This window comes from Pelophylax lessonae, assembly GCF_965119305.1.
Source record: "Pelophylax lessonae genome assembly, chromosome: 1".
In the NCBI taxonomy this organism is placed as follows: Eukaryota; Metazoa; Chordata; class Amphibia; order Anura; family Ranidae; genus Pelophylax; species Pelophylax lessonae.
The window spans coordinates 69,064,465-69,082,276 of NC_138768.1; the positions used below are offsets into that span (position 1 = coordinate 69,064,465).

General features: G+C 42.9%; 1 protein-coding gene across 2 annotated transcripts in view; it reads right to left on the minus strand.

The window, feature by feature from the left end:
• The window catches only part of PDZD2 (PDZ domain containing 2), a 454,029-nt gene that overhangs the window by 264,013 nt on the left and 172,204 nt on the right, over positions 1-17,812 (minus strand). The window lies entirely within an intron of this gene.

Below are 17,812 nucleotides of genomic sequence, written 5' to 3' on the forward strand. Positions count from 1 at the left end.
AACTATTCAGTCTCAGGGAGTGTAAGAGGACATGGGACCACAGAATGAGATTGGAGGAGAAGCGGTTTAACCTTAAGCTGCGTAGGGGGTTTTCCACTGTCAGGGTATTAACCACTTAAGCCCCGGAAGATTTTACCCCCTTCCTGACCAGGGGGTATTTTGCGATTCGGCACTGCGTGACTTTAACGGACAATTGCGCGGTCGTGCGACGCTGTACCTAAACGAATTTGACGTCCTTTTTTTCCCCACAAACAGAGCTTTCTTTTGGTGGTATTTGATCACCTGTGCGCTTTTTACTTTTTGCGCTATAAACAAAAAAAAGAGCGTAAATTTTGCAAAAATAACAATATTTTTCACATTTTTTATATGAAATTCCCCAAAAAAAAATGTAAAAATCCAATTTTTTTAACATTTTCGGCCAATTTGTTTTATGCTGAAAAAAAAAAAAAAAAAAAAAAAAAAAAAAAAAAATCGCAGAAAGCGTATTTTTATTGGTTTGCGCAAAAGTTATCGCGTTTACTAACTAAGGGAAAGATTTTTGTCATTTTTGTTGTTTTTTTTTTAACGCGTAATGGCGGCGATCTGCGTTTTTTTTTTGCGGTACTGCGACATTGGGGTGGACAGATCGGACCCTTGACTGACATTTTTGACACTTTTGGGGTTACCAGTGACATTACTGCAGTAAAAATACTATAAACTGTTACTGTAAAAATACACTGGTAGTGAAGGGGTTAACTTTATTTGGGAGGGAGGGGCTGTGTGTGTCCCTAGGGGCGTGCTTTCTACTGTGATTGGCTGTGGCTTGAGCTGTAAGGACACTGATTAACGGATCTACATAGTAGATCCGTGTGATCAGTGTTTTTACACCGAGGAGAATGACAGGTGGCTTGTTTACACAAGCTGCCTGCCTTTCTCCCTCTCCCCCGACGATCGCCGAGTGTCACACGCGTGGGGGGGGGGGGGTCCGTGACCGCGCGGGCGCGCGCTCGCTCCCCAGAGCCTCACAGGCTAGCGACGTAGACCTACGTCGCTTTGCCTGTGAGGGGCTGACTGCCGACGTAGATCGGCGTTAGGCAGTCGGCAAGTGGTTAAGGATGTGGAAAACTCTTCCACAATTGGTGGTGTCAGCGGGGAGTATTGATCGTATAAAAAGACTCTTGGACGTGCATCTTAAAGAACACAACACACGGGGATATGGGAAAGGATTACTGACACACCTACACCTACACAGGTTGAACTGGATGGACTATTGTCTTTATTCAACCTTACCTACTGTAACTTTGATGTGAACAGGCCCTCAAACAAAGCACACTTATCCCTTTTGTGCCCCCAACCCCAAGTACTCCACATTCCCACTCCCTACATGCCTGCTTACCAAAATGTTATGCAATTGGAATGGAAAAATAACTTTTGGCTAGGCATGATGGACGATTGGAGGAAAGAGGCCCCTTAATTGCAAACTACGATCAACACTACGAACCTTTATTTTGATTATTGGCATATTTATGGCCACCCATAGAGATGGCACCTACAGGAAGAATATACATGTGTAGGTGTACATGCAATGCAGTCATAAGACAGACAACTACTGTATATAGATGGTAGACAAGAACTTTGTAGGAAACAGTGTAAATTTTGGCAGCAAATTTCAATTTAGTTTTAGTCTTAGTCTTAGGACTAAAATGGCATTTTAGTTTTAGTCCTATTTTAGTCTTCTGCAAGTGTTTTAGTTTTAGTCGTATTTAGTCGACTAAAACTCCAGTATATTTTAGTCGACTAAAACGCCCTACATTTTAGTCGACTAAAACTCATTTTAGTCATCTATAACCAAATGGGTGTAGTTCAATTGTAATTTGTAATGCATTATTTAAGCATTTCTCTACAATTTCCAAACTCATTATATACTACTGCTGGTCCTGGAGTGAAAAATCTAATATGTTATTATTTATGCTTTGAGCATGCACCAGTGTTAATTTTTGGCAGCAAATTTCGATTTAGTTTTAGTTATAGTCTTTTGACTAAAATGTCATTTTAGTTTTAGTCGTATTTTAGTCTTAAGACTAAAATGCCATTTTAGTTTTAGTCGTATTTTAGTCATCTGAATTGTGTTAGTCGACGAAAACGTTTTAGTCGGTTTTAGTCGACGAAATTAACACTGGTAGGAAAATCTCCTCCAGTTTCCTCTTTTATGACAGCCTTGTCTTTTGTCTGTTCACATTCCAGGACTTCACATCTCCCGTTGAGATCTGCTGCCACCTAAACTCCATCTGATAACGAGGAGGTTAAACAGTCCAAATTGTCACACTGAAAACACATAACAGGTCTGTACAGGAAGGGAAAGTTTTGTCCCCAAGTGTTTATCTTGCACTTTTCTTTGGAGTCTGAAGAAATCAGTGAATGAATCTCGAGTCATCCGCAGGAAAAAAACACACAGAGGTCACATTAACATACAAAGCCACCAAGGAACGCGGCTTTATATACAGCTGGGGCTTTCTATGCGGGTCATCACCGCTAATAATATGGCATAAGAAAACCACCGCAACACATTACCGCAATCTGAAAACACCTAACCATTTACTGAAGCTATTTTAGGACCCATTCATACTAAATCGCTGCATTGTGGTGTCTTAGCATGCATTATGGCTAGGGATGCACCGATCTGATATTAGGATGGATATCGGCGCCGATATGGCCATAATAGCTGGATTGGGGGATCGGTAAAATTAACAGATCCACGGGCCGATCCGTTTTTGCTCTTTATATAGCTGTGAGGGAGCAGAGAACAGCTGTCAAAGAAAAAAAAAAAAAAGAGCCTACTGCAAATGCCTGTCAGTCTCCCAGTTAAGTAAACACAATGCATACAATGCATCTTTTCGTTCGGTCTGAAAGAGGAGGGAAGCTTAACCTCTTAAATGCACAATGTTATAAGGTATCTGCCGATACCGATCCGGAAGTATTATTTTGTTAGAAGCTCACAAAACAGTACTTCCGGATCGGACTCAGGATCGGCGATTTCACAAAGCAAAAGATCGGCATCGGGACCAAAAAAGTCGGATCGGTGCATCCCTAATTATGGCATGTTTTAGCATACGTTGCGTTAGGACAGCACATTATAAATGGGCTGTCAACATCACAAAAGGGATGAAAAAACCCAAATTACCCTTTTTTTTCCCAAAATGCAGCTATATATGCTTTGTGATGCACTGTGGTGCATTGCGCTCTATTGTATAAAGTGTTGGGAGTACCATTCACAATAAATGACACCACAACACACTGCACGGTGACAACACATAAGTGTGAACGGGCCCTCAAAAAAAAAAAACTATACTGGAAATATTAATACAAAATGTTACCAATAGGGCACAACACCATAGCTTCTGCATTAAAGTAACCCCAACCACAGACCACCCAAATACCTAGATTTCCAAAAAATGTGGTTGTGAACCACCACATGACTGTGCTTCATGGCTGAGCAGCCTATGACATGATCCAAGCTATGTCCATGGGAGGCAAGCCAATGCCAATACGGACTCCCAGAAATCTAGTACTTGCACAGAAATTTCAGGAGGCTCCAGCAGTGCTGTGAAGAGGTCCGTCATAAAACGCAGAGGGTCTGGTACCTTATGCCCGTTTCCACTGAGCTTTCTGGTACGGTTCGGTACGGTACGCTATTTATGCCGTTTCCATGGTGAATGGTACCCCAATTCCGAACCGTACCATACCACTTTTTTGGGACCCTTTCGTTGGGGTACCAAGCACATTAGTACCGTACCAACAGGGTGGAGCTACACTCTGCAGAACTTTGATTGGTTGACAGAGAATCGTCCATCACAGCTTTCCTGCTACACCACGCCTATCATGAAAGGGTACTATTGGCAGTGGAAACGCAACGTGTACCGTTCCGAACCGTACCGTACTGAACCGAACCGTACCACTCAGTGGAAACGAGGCATTATTGTGCTTTCAGAGGCTCACCGAGAGGCTGAGCCAGGTGCCGTTTCAGGGTTGTGGGTGGATCTCAGCCATATTGTCCCGCTCTGGTCTTAGCCTGGACCGGCTTTGTGACTTCCGCCCGCTGTCTGCTAAAAACAGGTTACAGGAGTGCAGAACGAACTGCACTCCTTTGATCCAAAAGAGAAGTACAGTCAAACTAGCTTTGGCTGTACTTCTCCTTTAAGTACCTTATCTGGGTACCCATCTACAAGTTTAGTAGTTTTTACCTGGAACACTTTAAGATGGTCATAGACTTATTAACCAATAACACCACAAAGCTTCTAAGGCGGGCCATACTTGATTCATTGTTTTTTGTTCAACCCGCTGGTGAACCGATTCACATTCGATGTGGATAGGGGAGTCACGCTATTGTATTCTGCTGACGAGGAGAATTCCCTCAGCAGCAGAATACAATGATCAGTGTTGCCGGTTATAGCTGGCAGCACTGATCGTTCGGGAGAAACCTGACAGACTGGTTGTACAAAAGTCGATCAATAGCTCGACTTGAGTGCAGCCAGCAAGCCCATATACGGATTGAACTTTGGCAGCTCCCTGCATAACCAGCTGAATTTCGATCCATGTATGGCCTGCCTAAGGGTCCTTTCACACACTCCATCCCTCGGAGGGACTCCGTTTATCTCAGCGGGGGATCGATCCGCCGATCCCCTGCTGAGCAGGAGGATGGCAGCTATGTCTCTGCGCTGTGTGCGGAGACACAGCTGTCAGTTCCCCCTGCATCTCTATGGGGAAATCGGATGGGAACGGACCATCGGTCCGTTCTCATCCGATCCGCTGGACGGATGGAAAATAGGGTTTCCATTGGTCCAGATTTGTCAGATCGGATGTCAGCGGACATGTCTCCACTGACATCCGATGCCCCATAGACATGCATGGGGTGACCATTCAGATCCGCCAGAAAAACTGACAGGCGGATCTGAACGGTCCGCCTGTGTGAAAGGGGCCTTATTCACTCCTTTCTTATCTCTTTCCTTGACTATAGCAACTTCCTCCTAGTTAGCCTACTTCTATACAAATGATCCTCCTTTCAGTCCATAATTAATGCTTTTGTCAGAATTATCAACCTTACCTACCGCACACCATCTGCTACCCCTCTCTGCCAATCCCTCCAAGGTCTTTTAAATCGCCCAAAAAAAATAAAATTCAAAATACTATCAACATACAAAGCCATCCACAGCTCTGCCATCACCAACCTTGTCTCAAGATATCACCAAAACATCCTTTCCCCTCCCAAGACTTCCTGCTCTCCAGGTCCCTTGTCACCTCCCTCCATGCTCGGCTCCAGGACTTCTCCAAAGCCTCTCTCATTGCAACTCCTTAACTAAATATGTCCAACTATCTCCATTTTCCACCCTTGGGCAATCCCTAAAAATTCATCTCTTCAGGGATGCCTATCCCACACCACCTAACAAAAATGTTTCCTTTTTCCATAAGCTCACATACAGTACGCTCAAAAATATTTCCCGTTGTATCACTTGCCCCTTTGTTTTAGATTGGAAGCTTCCACAAGCAGGGCCCCCCTAATCTTCTTGTATTTTAAATGTATTGTGACTGTACTATTTTGTAAAGCACTACGCAAACTTTTGCCGCCATGTAAGGGCCCTTTCACACTCCGTTAAAAAAAAAAAAAAGCAGAAGAAAAGATGTATATAAAAAAAAAAATGCATCCCTTTAAATCCTATGGAACTCTTCACACTGGTCCATTGCATTTAAAAGTCCTGCTTGCTGCATTTTTGTGGCAGTAAAAAAACTGCCCCAAAAACACACCTCTCCATGGAAATCAATGGAAACTGCATCGAAAGAGCAATGTGCCTGTGGGAAGTGCTTTGTCCAGTCAAATATTCAGGGGAAACACGCACCACAAATGCATTAAAAATGCAGCGCACAGCAGGAAAAAAAAAAAAACATGAAAAATGCATGACCAATAAATTCTATGGAACTCTTCATACCAGTCAGTTGCATTTCTAAAAGTCCTGCATGCTCTATTATTGGTGCATGTTTGGTGCTGGTGGGGTAAAAAACTGCGCCAAAAATGCACCTCTACTGAAATGAATGGAAAAAGTCATCAAAAACATGGCAGTTGAGTTACACTTTTTTTCTTCATAAGCGCAAAACGCACTGGAAACACGGCAAAAAGCATTTACATTTTTACAGTGTTTTTGCATCTGAGCAGTGTGAAAGCAGCCTTAATGGTCACGCATTTTTCTTCCGCTTTTGGTAAGGACTCTTTCACACTACTCTGTTGCAAATACATGTTTGCTGCGGTGCGTTGCATTTTTGCTGCGTTTTTCCTCTGAACATGTGACTGGACAAAGCACTTCCCACAGGCGCATTGCGATTGTTATGTGATTTTTTTTTTTAACCGCATGACAAATGCAGCAAGCGGGAATTTTAAAAACGCAACAGACGAATGTGAAGCGTTCCATAGACTTTAAAGGGATGCATTTTTCTTTTGTTTTTTTTTTAATGAACTGATCAAAAACTGATCGGTGTGAAAGGGCCCCCTACATTCTGTATTATAAAATTAATAATAATAAATGATCCAATGTTCTAGGATTCTTATTTTTAGACAAATGTGTAAACCGGAATCTACAAACACTCTGGGGAAACCCTGCCAAATGTATTCTGAGAAAAGAGCAACAATCGGCCAGGAAAAATCAAACCAGGTCAATCAAGTAACCCAAACCCAAATAATGAAAGGCCAAAGGATTAGAGACCTATAGAATAGGAGGAGAAAAAGAGAAGGTCTTTGGAGCACTGTCTAAAAAAGGTTCTCATCTCTGAGCAATCCTTCAATCACCCAGAACAGCAAATCCCAGCATGGCCTGCAAGTTTCTTGACAGCAGAAATGGGAGATGCATGGTCTTCTATATACAGCAGAGATCAGCTATTGAATCCAGCATAATAGTAAAATAAAATCAGCGCTCTGTCAGTGAAATTTAAACAGCTGCGTGCAATAAGTGTAGATATATAGTACACCAATAACCAAATTATAACAAAAATGCTGCACTAAAATAATAAAGTGTCCACAAATATGTGACCATAAAATGAAGTTTGTCAAAACAACAAAAAAAACGTTCATATTGTTATGGGAGTAAAACATATAAAAGCGCTCCACTTCAGCCTGAGACCCCGTTCACACTGGGGCGACCTGTCAGGCGACCTGGTCGCCTGACAGGTCGCATGCCATAGAGAAGCTATGGACCCGTACTAATAGGAGCGACACAAGTCGCTCCGACTTAGAAAAAGGGTCCGGAGCTTCTTTGGGGCGACCCGGAGCGACCTGCATTGACTTCAATGTTTTGAAGTCCATGCCGGCCGCTCCGAGGTCGCGGTGCGAGCTGCGCGCCGCGACTTGTGAGGTCGCCCCGGCAAGTCGGATCGCCCCAATGTGAACGGGGTCTTAAAGTGTTTGTAAAGGTTTGTTTTTTGTTTTTTTAAAACAAACAAACATGTTAGTTTCCATTCACACTGGTACGACTTGTCAGGCGACTTGGTCAGCCTGACAAGTCACGCACCGTCGCGTCCCATAGCGTAGTACAGGACTGGTTCGAATAGGAGTGACACAAGTCGCTCCAACTTAGAAAAAGGGTCCTGTACTACTTCGGGGCGACCTAGAGGCGACTTGCATAGACATTCATTTTATGAAGTCTGAGCAAGTCGCACCGAAGTCTCGCTGCACGCGGCTTCACAGGTCGCCCCCTAAGTCGGATCCGACGTAGTGTGAACGGGCTCTTATACTTACCGCCTCTGTGCAAGGGTTTAGCACAGAGCAACCCGGATCCTCCTCTTCTGGGGTGCCCTGGCTTCGCTCCTGGCTCCTCCTCTTCTTTGGGTGCCCCCACAGAGAGCTGCTTTTCCATGGGGGCACCCATTCGGGCGCTCTCCGGAGTCCTGCTTCTGTGTCCATTGACACAAACAGCAGGACTCAGCCCCGCCCCCCGCTCCCGTGTCACTGGATTTGATTGACAGCAGAGTGAGCCAATGGCTCCTGCTGCTATCAATCTATCCAATGAGGACCCAAGACAGCGGCTGGAGCCACTTGGCTCGGGCTCGTCACTAGAACAATCGGGATCAGGTAAGAAAAAGGGGGGTCGGGGGGGGGCAGGTGACATAGAAAATAGTTTTCACCTTAATGTATAGAATGCATTAGGGTGAAAAACTATGAGACTTTACAACTCCTTTAAAGGAATTGTAAAGTCAGAAGGTTTTTTATCTTAATGCATTATATGCATTAAGATAAAAATCCTTCTCTGTGTAGCAGCCTCCCTAATACTTACCTGAGCCCAATCTCTGTCCAGCGATGTCCATGAGTGTCTCTGCCATCCGAGACTCTCCCTCATGATTGGCTGAGACACAGCAGCAGCGCCATTGGCTCCTGCTGCTGTCAATCAAAGTCAGTCAGCCAGCCAATCAGGAGAGAGAGAGAGGGTGATCCCAGGCCACAGCTCCATGTCTGAATGGACACAGCGAGCTGTGACTCGGCTCGGGTGCTCCCATAGCAAGCTGCTTGCTGTGTGTGGGGGCACTCGACAGGAGGGAGGGGCTGGGAGCACAGAAGAGGGACCCGAGAAGGAGGATTCGGACTGCTCTGTGCAAAACCATCTGCATAGCGCAGGTAAGTATAACATAACATGTTTATTCTTTTTATTTAAAAAAAAAAAAAAAAAAAACGAGACTTTACAATCACTTTAACACAATGCTTGAAAACACCTGTAGTGCAAATTCTTCACCGACGGTAAAAATACACTCACCAGAGGGATATGCTGTCTATTACTAGTAGTAGTCAGCATATCCCTCTGGTGAGTGTGTATTTTTACCATTGGTGAAGGATTTGCCTTACAGGTGTTTCCAAGCCGTTGGGTAAAGGCTGAAGTGGAGCACTTTTATATGTTTTACACTCCTAATAATATAAACGGTTTATTTAGCTTATGGTCACATATTTGTGGACACTATTATTTTAGCTCTGCATTTTTGTTTTAATTTGTTGAATCCAGTATAAGTTTTGTCAGGGAAATTGCAGGAAAAAACACCAACAGCACTATTCCATACCATCCCACAAAGTCAGAACAGTCCGGCACTGGCCTGGAACTTGGTCGCGACTGCCGCCGGGCACCCACGATCGCTGCCCGTGGAGACAGCAGCGGGTCTGCCGTTTTAAACACAGCAGACCACTGTTCTGTCAGTAATGAACACAGGGATCCTGTATTCCTCTTATATAGGAACACAGGTTTCTGTGTTCATTCAGAAAATACACCCCCCACACACACAGTTAGAAAACACCCCATAGGGACAATTTAACCCTTTGGTCGCCCCTGGTGTTAACCCCTTCCCTGCCAGTGTCATTATTACAGTAACCGTGCATATTTTTAGCACTGATTACTGTAGTAATGTCACTGGTCCCCCCAAAAGTGTTAAAAAATGTCAGTGTGGGGTCCGATCTGTCCGCCCCAAAGTCGCAAGCCCCATTTAAAAATCGCTGATCACCGCCATTACTAGTAAATAAATAAATAAAAATGACAAATCTTTCCCCTAGTTTGTAGACATGATAAATTTTGCGCAAACCAATCTGCAGTTATTGGGATTTTTTTTTTTTTTTTTTTTACCAAAAATATGTAGCAGAATACAAATTTGACTAAAATGATGAAAAAATTTGATTTTTAAATGTTCTATATCCGAAAGTAAAAAATATTGCTTTTTTTTCCAGAATCGTCGCTCTTTTTTAGTTTATAGCGCAAAAAATAAAAATCGTACAGATGACCAAATACCACCAAAAGAACGCCCTATTTGTGGGGGGGGGAAGACAGTTAGGGTACAGCGTCGCAAGACCGCGCAATTGTTAAAGTAACGCTGGGCCGGATCGCAAAAAAAAAAGACCTGGTCATTAGGAGGAAAACCTTTGGTCCAGAAGCGGTTAAACATGACTTTATTCCCCTTAACAAGGTGGGTGGGGAGGGGGTGAATAGTAGTTTACAACAGAAAGAGAACACTGTTTGTGCTTTTAATTCAGTTAATTCATTCAGTTAATTCACTGTTCAGTGAGAAGGACATCGCATTCCCAGCAAGATCAACAAGTACTGGCTAAAAATGTTCTTAGAAGTGGTGGCTGTATCGATTTTCAGACTTAGAATTATTATACTTAGGACGGCCATAGATGGTTCGAATCTCCGCCGGTTTAGCATGAACCGGCCAAGATTCGAACCACCTGTAGGCAGACTAAAGACCTGTACACACGATACGAAAAATCGGAAGGGAAATTTCGTCCGACGAATGATCTGCCGATTTTCGGATTGTTAGTATAATGCTTTCGACAGCCAATTACGGTTTTTGGGACTACAAAAACTGGATGTGCAGGCTATAACATTTTTGTCGTACGTCAACACAACGTCCGATTTTCGTCTCATTAGTACAGATTTCGTCTGAAAAAAAATCTTAAGAGCAAGACTAGGCATGCTCAGAGACGAAAGAACACATACAAAGCAATCCAACACATGGCATCACTTCTGAAGTAGAATTCTGTCCTACGGGAAAATTCGTATGAAAATAACCTTCACTTTCCACATCAGACTAGCATGCCACAAAAAACGGACGACAGATCGTTCGATAATCTGATCGTGTGTATACAGAGATGTATAGTAACTAAGTAGAACTACTTCACCACTGTACTTAAGTACCGAAAGGCGGTATGTGTACTTTCCTGGAGTAGAATTTTTTTCCTACTTCCACTTTTACTTCACTACATTTTTTCGATGATTTCAATACTTCTACTCCGATATTTTTTTTTTGTGCTGCATAGTTACTCGTTACAATTATAAAAATTACCACTGCCAGAACAGTAGATGGCAGGTTTCATGAAGCTCAAGACGTGTATTATCAGTGCATACTGTATGTATAAATAAAAGCTGCATTTGAAATAATAAAAAACAATATGATGTTCAAACTTTTGACTTCTTTCTTTAATAACTACATAACACAGTACTTGTACTTTTACTTTCAGTACTTGAGTAGCAATTTTTTTTTCAAAACTACTGGTACTTTTACTTTCAGTACTTGAGTAGCAAAATTTAAAAAAAAACTACTTGCAATACTTAAGTACAAAAAATGTTGAATACTTTAGTACTTCTACTCAAGTCACTTTTTGATCGAGCATTTGTACTTTTACTCAAGTATGGGTTTCGAGTACTTTACACAACTCTGTGTGTATGGGGCTTAAATGTACCAAGTTAATTGATCAACAATTAATCAATTGATTAATTGATACAACAAGCCTGCCAGATTCACTTGCGATTAATACTAGCGGCTGCTATAGCCTCTAGCAATAATCCCTGTCCTCTCTCAGCAGGGACCGCGTCCCCCACCAGCAGCAGACAATGTTTCAGCAGGAGGGATTCCCCTGTCAGTGCTGTCTGTGGCGATGGAGGAATCATGCAAATTTCTTTCCTGCAACCCAAAGGAAATTTGCACTATGGCCTGCTAATACCAAATAATAATATGATATGGCTAAAAGTTATTCGCGTTTCGCCCCTGGGTTTAGCTATCCTTTAAATATTATTGCAGTGGGTGTAGGGACGATCGAGGTCCTGCTGTGGAATGGAAGTGGTTTGGCACTGAAGAGTTAACTCATGACATAACCTTATCCAAAGCATCAGGAAGTCTTTAGGGACAGATATCTGCCAATAACCAAATGCTGAGCAGTCTGACATTTCTTAAATATTTGTGTCTACAGATCATCTCTGATAGCAAGAAGGTGACTGCTTCAGGAAACCGACTCTCAACCTTTCAATGCAAGGCTCCTTTCACACGGTCCGGACTGTTCTATGCACAGCGGGGATCGATCTGCCGATCCCTGCTGATCAGGCGGATGACAGCTCCAACTCTGCTGTGTGCAGAGAGGGAAGTGTCAGAGCCCCGCTGCTCTCTATGGGGGAATCGGATGAGAACGGGCCGCTTGTCCGCTCTCATCCCATCCCCTGGACGGATGGAAAATAGGGTTTCCATCCGGATTTTACGGACAGGATCGAATGCGGATGGCAGCGGGTGTCAGAGGAGATGTCTCCACTGACATCCACTGCCCAATAGGGATGTATAGAGGATCCGATCAGATCCGCCTAAAAAACTGACAGGCGGATCTGATCGTTTGTGTGAAAGAGGCCTTAATGCATCCTTTTATTATTACGAGAGTAATTCTGTAGCACAAAGATGCACCGATTCTAGACAATTCCAACAAATGTGTCTCTCTGGAGGATCTGTAGCATCCAGGGGAGACACAAGAATATGGAGGGAGCATAAAAACAAAAAGTACAAAAATTCTGCCACCACTAAATCTGGCCATACACTAGTAGAATTTAATTTAAAATGTTTTGTTTTAACCACTTGAGCTGTGGAAGGTTTTACCCCCTTTATGACCAAAACCTCTTGCTATTCAGGACTGCGCTGGTCATGTAACACTGTACGCAAATGACGTTTATATAATTTTTCACACAAATAGAGCTTTATTTTGGTGGTATTTGATCACCACTGTTTTTATTTTATCATTATTATATAAAAGTGAAAGTAAACTCTTCCTTTTTTTTTTTTTTTTTCTTCCCTACAAAGGAAATGCATAATGTGCTAGTATGAATCGCATACTAGCACATTATGTGACACCTCCAAACGAAGCCCACGTCGTCCACGCTAGCGGCCGCATCCATCTTCAGTCTTCCTTCCTAGTCTGTGGACTCCAGCTATGCTACTGTCTGGGAGCCAGTGTGACGTCACATGCGCACAGGAGCCGCCGGTCACGGCACAGGGCTCTGAAGAATTTGGCACGGGCGGCCGTTTCTTCAGAGCACATGTGCGTATGACGTCATCAGCTGCATGAAATGTAAATATTTCCTAAACTGTGCAAGTTTAGGAGATATTTACAGTACCTATAGGTAAGGCTTATTAAAAGGTAGGCAAAAGTTATCAGAGTGGGTTTACAACCACTTTAAGAATAAACTAATTTTTTTTTTTTACCCTGCTTTAAAAACAAACAAAAAAAATAAAATTTCTTTACAAATTTAGTCCAAAATGTATTCTGCTACAGGTCGTAGTTAAATAAAATCATATATATTGATTGGTTTGCGTTACAGAATCTACAAATGATGAATATTATATTATATATATATATCATATACTGGATTTATTTATTTATTTTTTTTAAGTAGTAATGGCGGTGATCAGAGATTTAGGCCTCATGCACACAGAACATTTATTTAACTCTCCTAGAAGCCAGCAGCACTTTTACAGAAAAAAAATGCCTGTCACTTGTAAAAGTGTCTAAAGCTTTTACAGGCATCAAACTCTCAGGCGTTAATTCATTTCATTGGCCAGAATAAACAGTCATGAATATGGCCTGATTAAATATCCAGTGTGCATGAGGCCTTATAGTGGGACTGATAGTGTCAGATTGTCCGCCGCACTAACAGACTGGGTGGGAATTGACCAAATGACACTGACACCACCCGTGAAACGAATGCAGTGATCAGTGCTAATACTATACACTGTACTGTATTAATGACACTGGCTGGGAAGGGGTTAACATCTGGGGCAAACAAGGAGTTAACTGTGTGCCTAACAATGTGTAATGTGTGTGGTTTTTACTAATCGATATGGCCGATTTTTCTGCTTGCTCTTTTCATTTTGGAAAGTCTATTTGTTCCAAAATGGAATGTCAAAAGCAAACAAAAAACTTTGGAGGTACATTTGAAGAACATTTCTCAAGTTGTCGAATGTACTAAGAATTTTTGTACGGATTTACATATGATCGTATGTTCGAAGATCTTCTAGTGTATGACCAGCTTTGGAAGACCAGTTCACAACCAACCTGGAGTCAATGGAAGGCTTCATGATTTGCCATTCTTATCGGGAATCCTCAGAAAAAAAAAAAAAAACAGACAAACTCTTGGCTGGATCTCAGTTTGGGACTGCAGAGTTTAAACTATATCTAGCCCCAAAACGTTTTTATATTTTTTGATAGAGTAGGAAGAGGCTACAATCCTATAACTTTTTTTTTTTTATTCCAATTTGTGTCCCATTGGGGAGAATTCATTTCATGTCCTGTCCCAGTAAGTATAAAGAAATCTCTTTCACTCGACTAGCTATTTGTAGCTAAACCCATAGAGGTGAATGAAGAGCAACAACCAACTTTAGGTCCTGACCACAAGGACATCTCCCCACAGGGGACACCGTAATAAAAACCGGCCAGGGATCCTTTTTAAATGTTTATTGCAGAACCCCAAAATATGAATTCCCAATACATCACATTTTGCACTCTTGAGGCTTCCGACAATATCAAAGCCTACATAAACTGAAACTACGCTGCTAGGATTTTGATAGCAGATGTTTCCATCAACCTCCAAGTGTGTATTTATGTTACACAATAAAATGTGTTTAGACTGATGCCAGCACCAACAAAAGGGAGCAGAAATGTTTACCAAGTAACCACTTGGTGCTTACATAAATATCCACTCACTGAATTTGTTTAATCCAAAGTTTGAACTAATGAGCATTACTGCTTCTTGGATAGGACTCTCCTACAGGCACAGGACAGCATGGTGGCTGAGCGGTTGGCATGCTTGCCTTGCAGCATTGGAATCATGGCTTCCATTTCCAAGTCATGTCTGAATGGGATTTTTACATTCTCCTCCGTTTACCTGGGAGCTCCAGATTCTTCCCAAAACCCAAAATCATACCAGTAATTTCTGAAGGTCGACTGGCTCTAGTCCTAATTTCCGTAGGTCGACTGGCTCTAGTCCTAATTTCCGTAGGTCGACTGGCTCTAGTCCTAATTTCCGTAGGTCGACTGGCTCTAGTCCTAATCTCCGTAGGTCGACTGGCTCTAGTCCCAATTTCCGTAGGTCGACTGGCTCTAGTCCCAATTTCCGTAGGTCGACTGGCTCTAGTCCCAATTTCCGTAGGTCGACAGGCTCTAGTCCTAATTTCCGTAGGTCGACTGGCTCTAGTCCTAATTTCCGTAGGTCGACTGGCTCTAGTCCTAATTTCCGTAGGTCGACTGGCTCTAGTCCTAATTTCCGTAGGTCGACTGGCTCTAGTCCTAATTTCCGTAGGTCGACTGGCTCTAGTCCTAATTTCCATAGGTCGACTGGCTCTAGTCCTAATTTCCATAGGTCGACTCGCTCTAGTCCTAATTTCCATAGGTCGACTGGCTCTAGTCCTAATTTCCGTAGGTCGACTGGCTCTAGTCCTAATTTCCGCAGGTTGACTGGCTCTAGTCCTAATTTCAGTAGGTTGACTGGCTCTAGCCCTAATTTCAGTAAATTGACTGGCTCTAGCCCTAATTTCAGTAGATTAACTAGCTCTAGTCCTAATTTCAGAAGGCTGACTGGCTCTAGTCCTAATTTCAGTAGGTTGACTGGCACTAGTCCTAATTTCAGTAGGTTGACTGGCACTAGTCCTAATTTCGGTAGGCTGACTGGCAGTTGGTTGACTGGATTTAGTCCTATTTTTCTACTGTGCTGTGACGACTTCCAAGCTTGTGCTGACAAAGAGCCTTTCAGCAAAAACTAAGATGATATTCCTAATTCAGAGATATTTTTCTGGAATCTACAGTGACAAGCTATAAATATAACAGTGTATGTAATAATATATACAATAATTTCCCCTCTTCGCCCCAGACTCACTAACCATGTAGTTTCACTAATTCTCCAAAATGAAAAACAAAAAAATTCTACAATGAGAGAGAGGAGAGTCATGATGGTAGGTGGGTGAAGCTGGAAACACACAGGTACAGGAATCTCGATACAGACATCCCTAAGAACCAGAGAGTAATTCAAGCCACCAGCAATTTGGAAATAGAAGTAAAAGGCTCGGTTGGACTAATTGCTAGAAAGGAAAGTCTCTGAATCTCACAATCCGTTCTGGGTTTTGGATATCAGTCACTGATTTTCAGTACTGACAGCTACCCATGTATCACTTCCCTTCAGCACAAACAAAATGGTGATTAATAGAACCTTATTAACCAAAACCAATAATTACAATTTTTTAATAGATATTAGGGAGTTGGGGTGTACTCACATTAGGCACGGTTGCTTTGTACTATGCCCAAGTACGATTGCTTCCCCCTCCCTCATAGGTCTGTGCTCACATTATTCGGGGCCCAAGCATGCTTACATCATCACCTCTGCCAGCCAGCCCACATTGATCCTTACCGTGCCGGAGTCCAACTGAACCATACCCCAGACCATCTGTTCCAGACACTCCATGTTACAGAGTGATCACACTACACAAACAAACCGAACCTTTGAGGTGAACCAAGCTCAGGAACAGTTCTTCCACCTAGTGTGAATACCATTCAAACACCTGTTCCATCATCTTTCCCTGGGACTGTACTGATGAGATCTCTGCACCAAGCTCCCAGGTCTGTACACCTGCTGCTAGCCTTTTAAAAAAGGTAAAGAATGCCACAAGTGAATCTGGAACACCGAAAAATGACCAAGATGCCTTAAAAATGCAAATAGTGACCAAGTAGAGAGCCAAAAACCTTGGCTTGGGGACCATGGTGCTAGTGCAACTAATAGTTTTAGAAAGTCAGGAGGTGATTTGAGCCCCCTTATCCCAGCCATAGCGAACATTTCACTTTTGGGTGTAGTAACCCTTTAATGCTCATTGACCATGTTGTATTGGGAAACGGTTACGCCCATGATCTTGTATAGCAGGGGTCTCCAAACTTTCTAAACAAAGGGCCGGATTACGGTCCTTCAGAGTTTAGGGGGGCCAGACTGTGGCCATGGGGGAGTAGAAAATGTCCCAGCATCAGTTGGAGTAAACAATGCCCCATCATTGGTGTCATTGGTAGGAATTGTGTCCCATCATTGCTGTCATTGGGCCCCATCATTGGGAGGAATTGTGCCCCATCATTGGTATCATTGGGAGGAATTGTGCCCTGTTGGTGTCGTTGGGAGGAATTGTGCCCTGTTGCTGGTGTCATTGGGAGGAATTGTGTCCCATCATTGCTGTCATTGGGCCCCATCATTGGGAGGAATTGTGCCCCATCATTGGTGTCATTGGTAGGAATTGCGTCCCATCATTGCTGTCATTGGGCCCCATCATTGGGAGGAATTGTGCCCCATCATTGGTATCATTGGGAGGAATTGTGCCCTGTTGTTGGTGTCATTGAGAGGAATTGTGCCCTGTTGTTGGTGTCGTTGGGAGGAATTGTGCCCTGTTGCTGGTGTCATTGGGAGGAATTGTGCCCTGTTGCTGGTGTCATTGGGAGGAATATTGCTCAATCGTTGGTGTCATTGGGAGGAACTGTGTCCCATTGTTGGAGTCAATGAATGAAATAGTGTCCTAAGGGCCAGATAAAAGCCGGCAAAGGGCCACATCCGGCCCCTGGGCCGCAGTTTCAAGATCACTGTTATATAGTATGTGAAAAGAGTAGATATTCTCTCTTTAATGGCAAACAGATCTAGCTCTTGAAATCAAAATAATTCTGCAATATTTATTGCATATGACTAATCTAGCCGTTAATGATGTCATGGCATTATTCATCATTGCTTTAAAAAAAAAAAAAAAAAGTTTAAAATACTTCACGTTCTTTAATAGGAAAACCGTATTTTGTCCACTGGCAAAGCAACAGGTTGGCCAGTGCCACCATCGAGAAATAGGCAGACGGTAACTTTCCTGCACTCCCCTGCCAAATTGACCACCTAAAATGCAAATTTCAACCCACATCCCATGTTACAGAACTGTAGCTTGATGATTGGTTGCTTAGAAATTGAGCGCGGAATTGCAATAGGTGAGAGGAGTGTCGCATGTT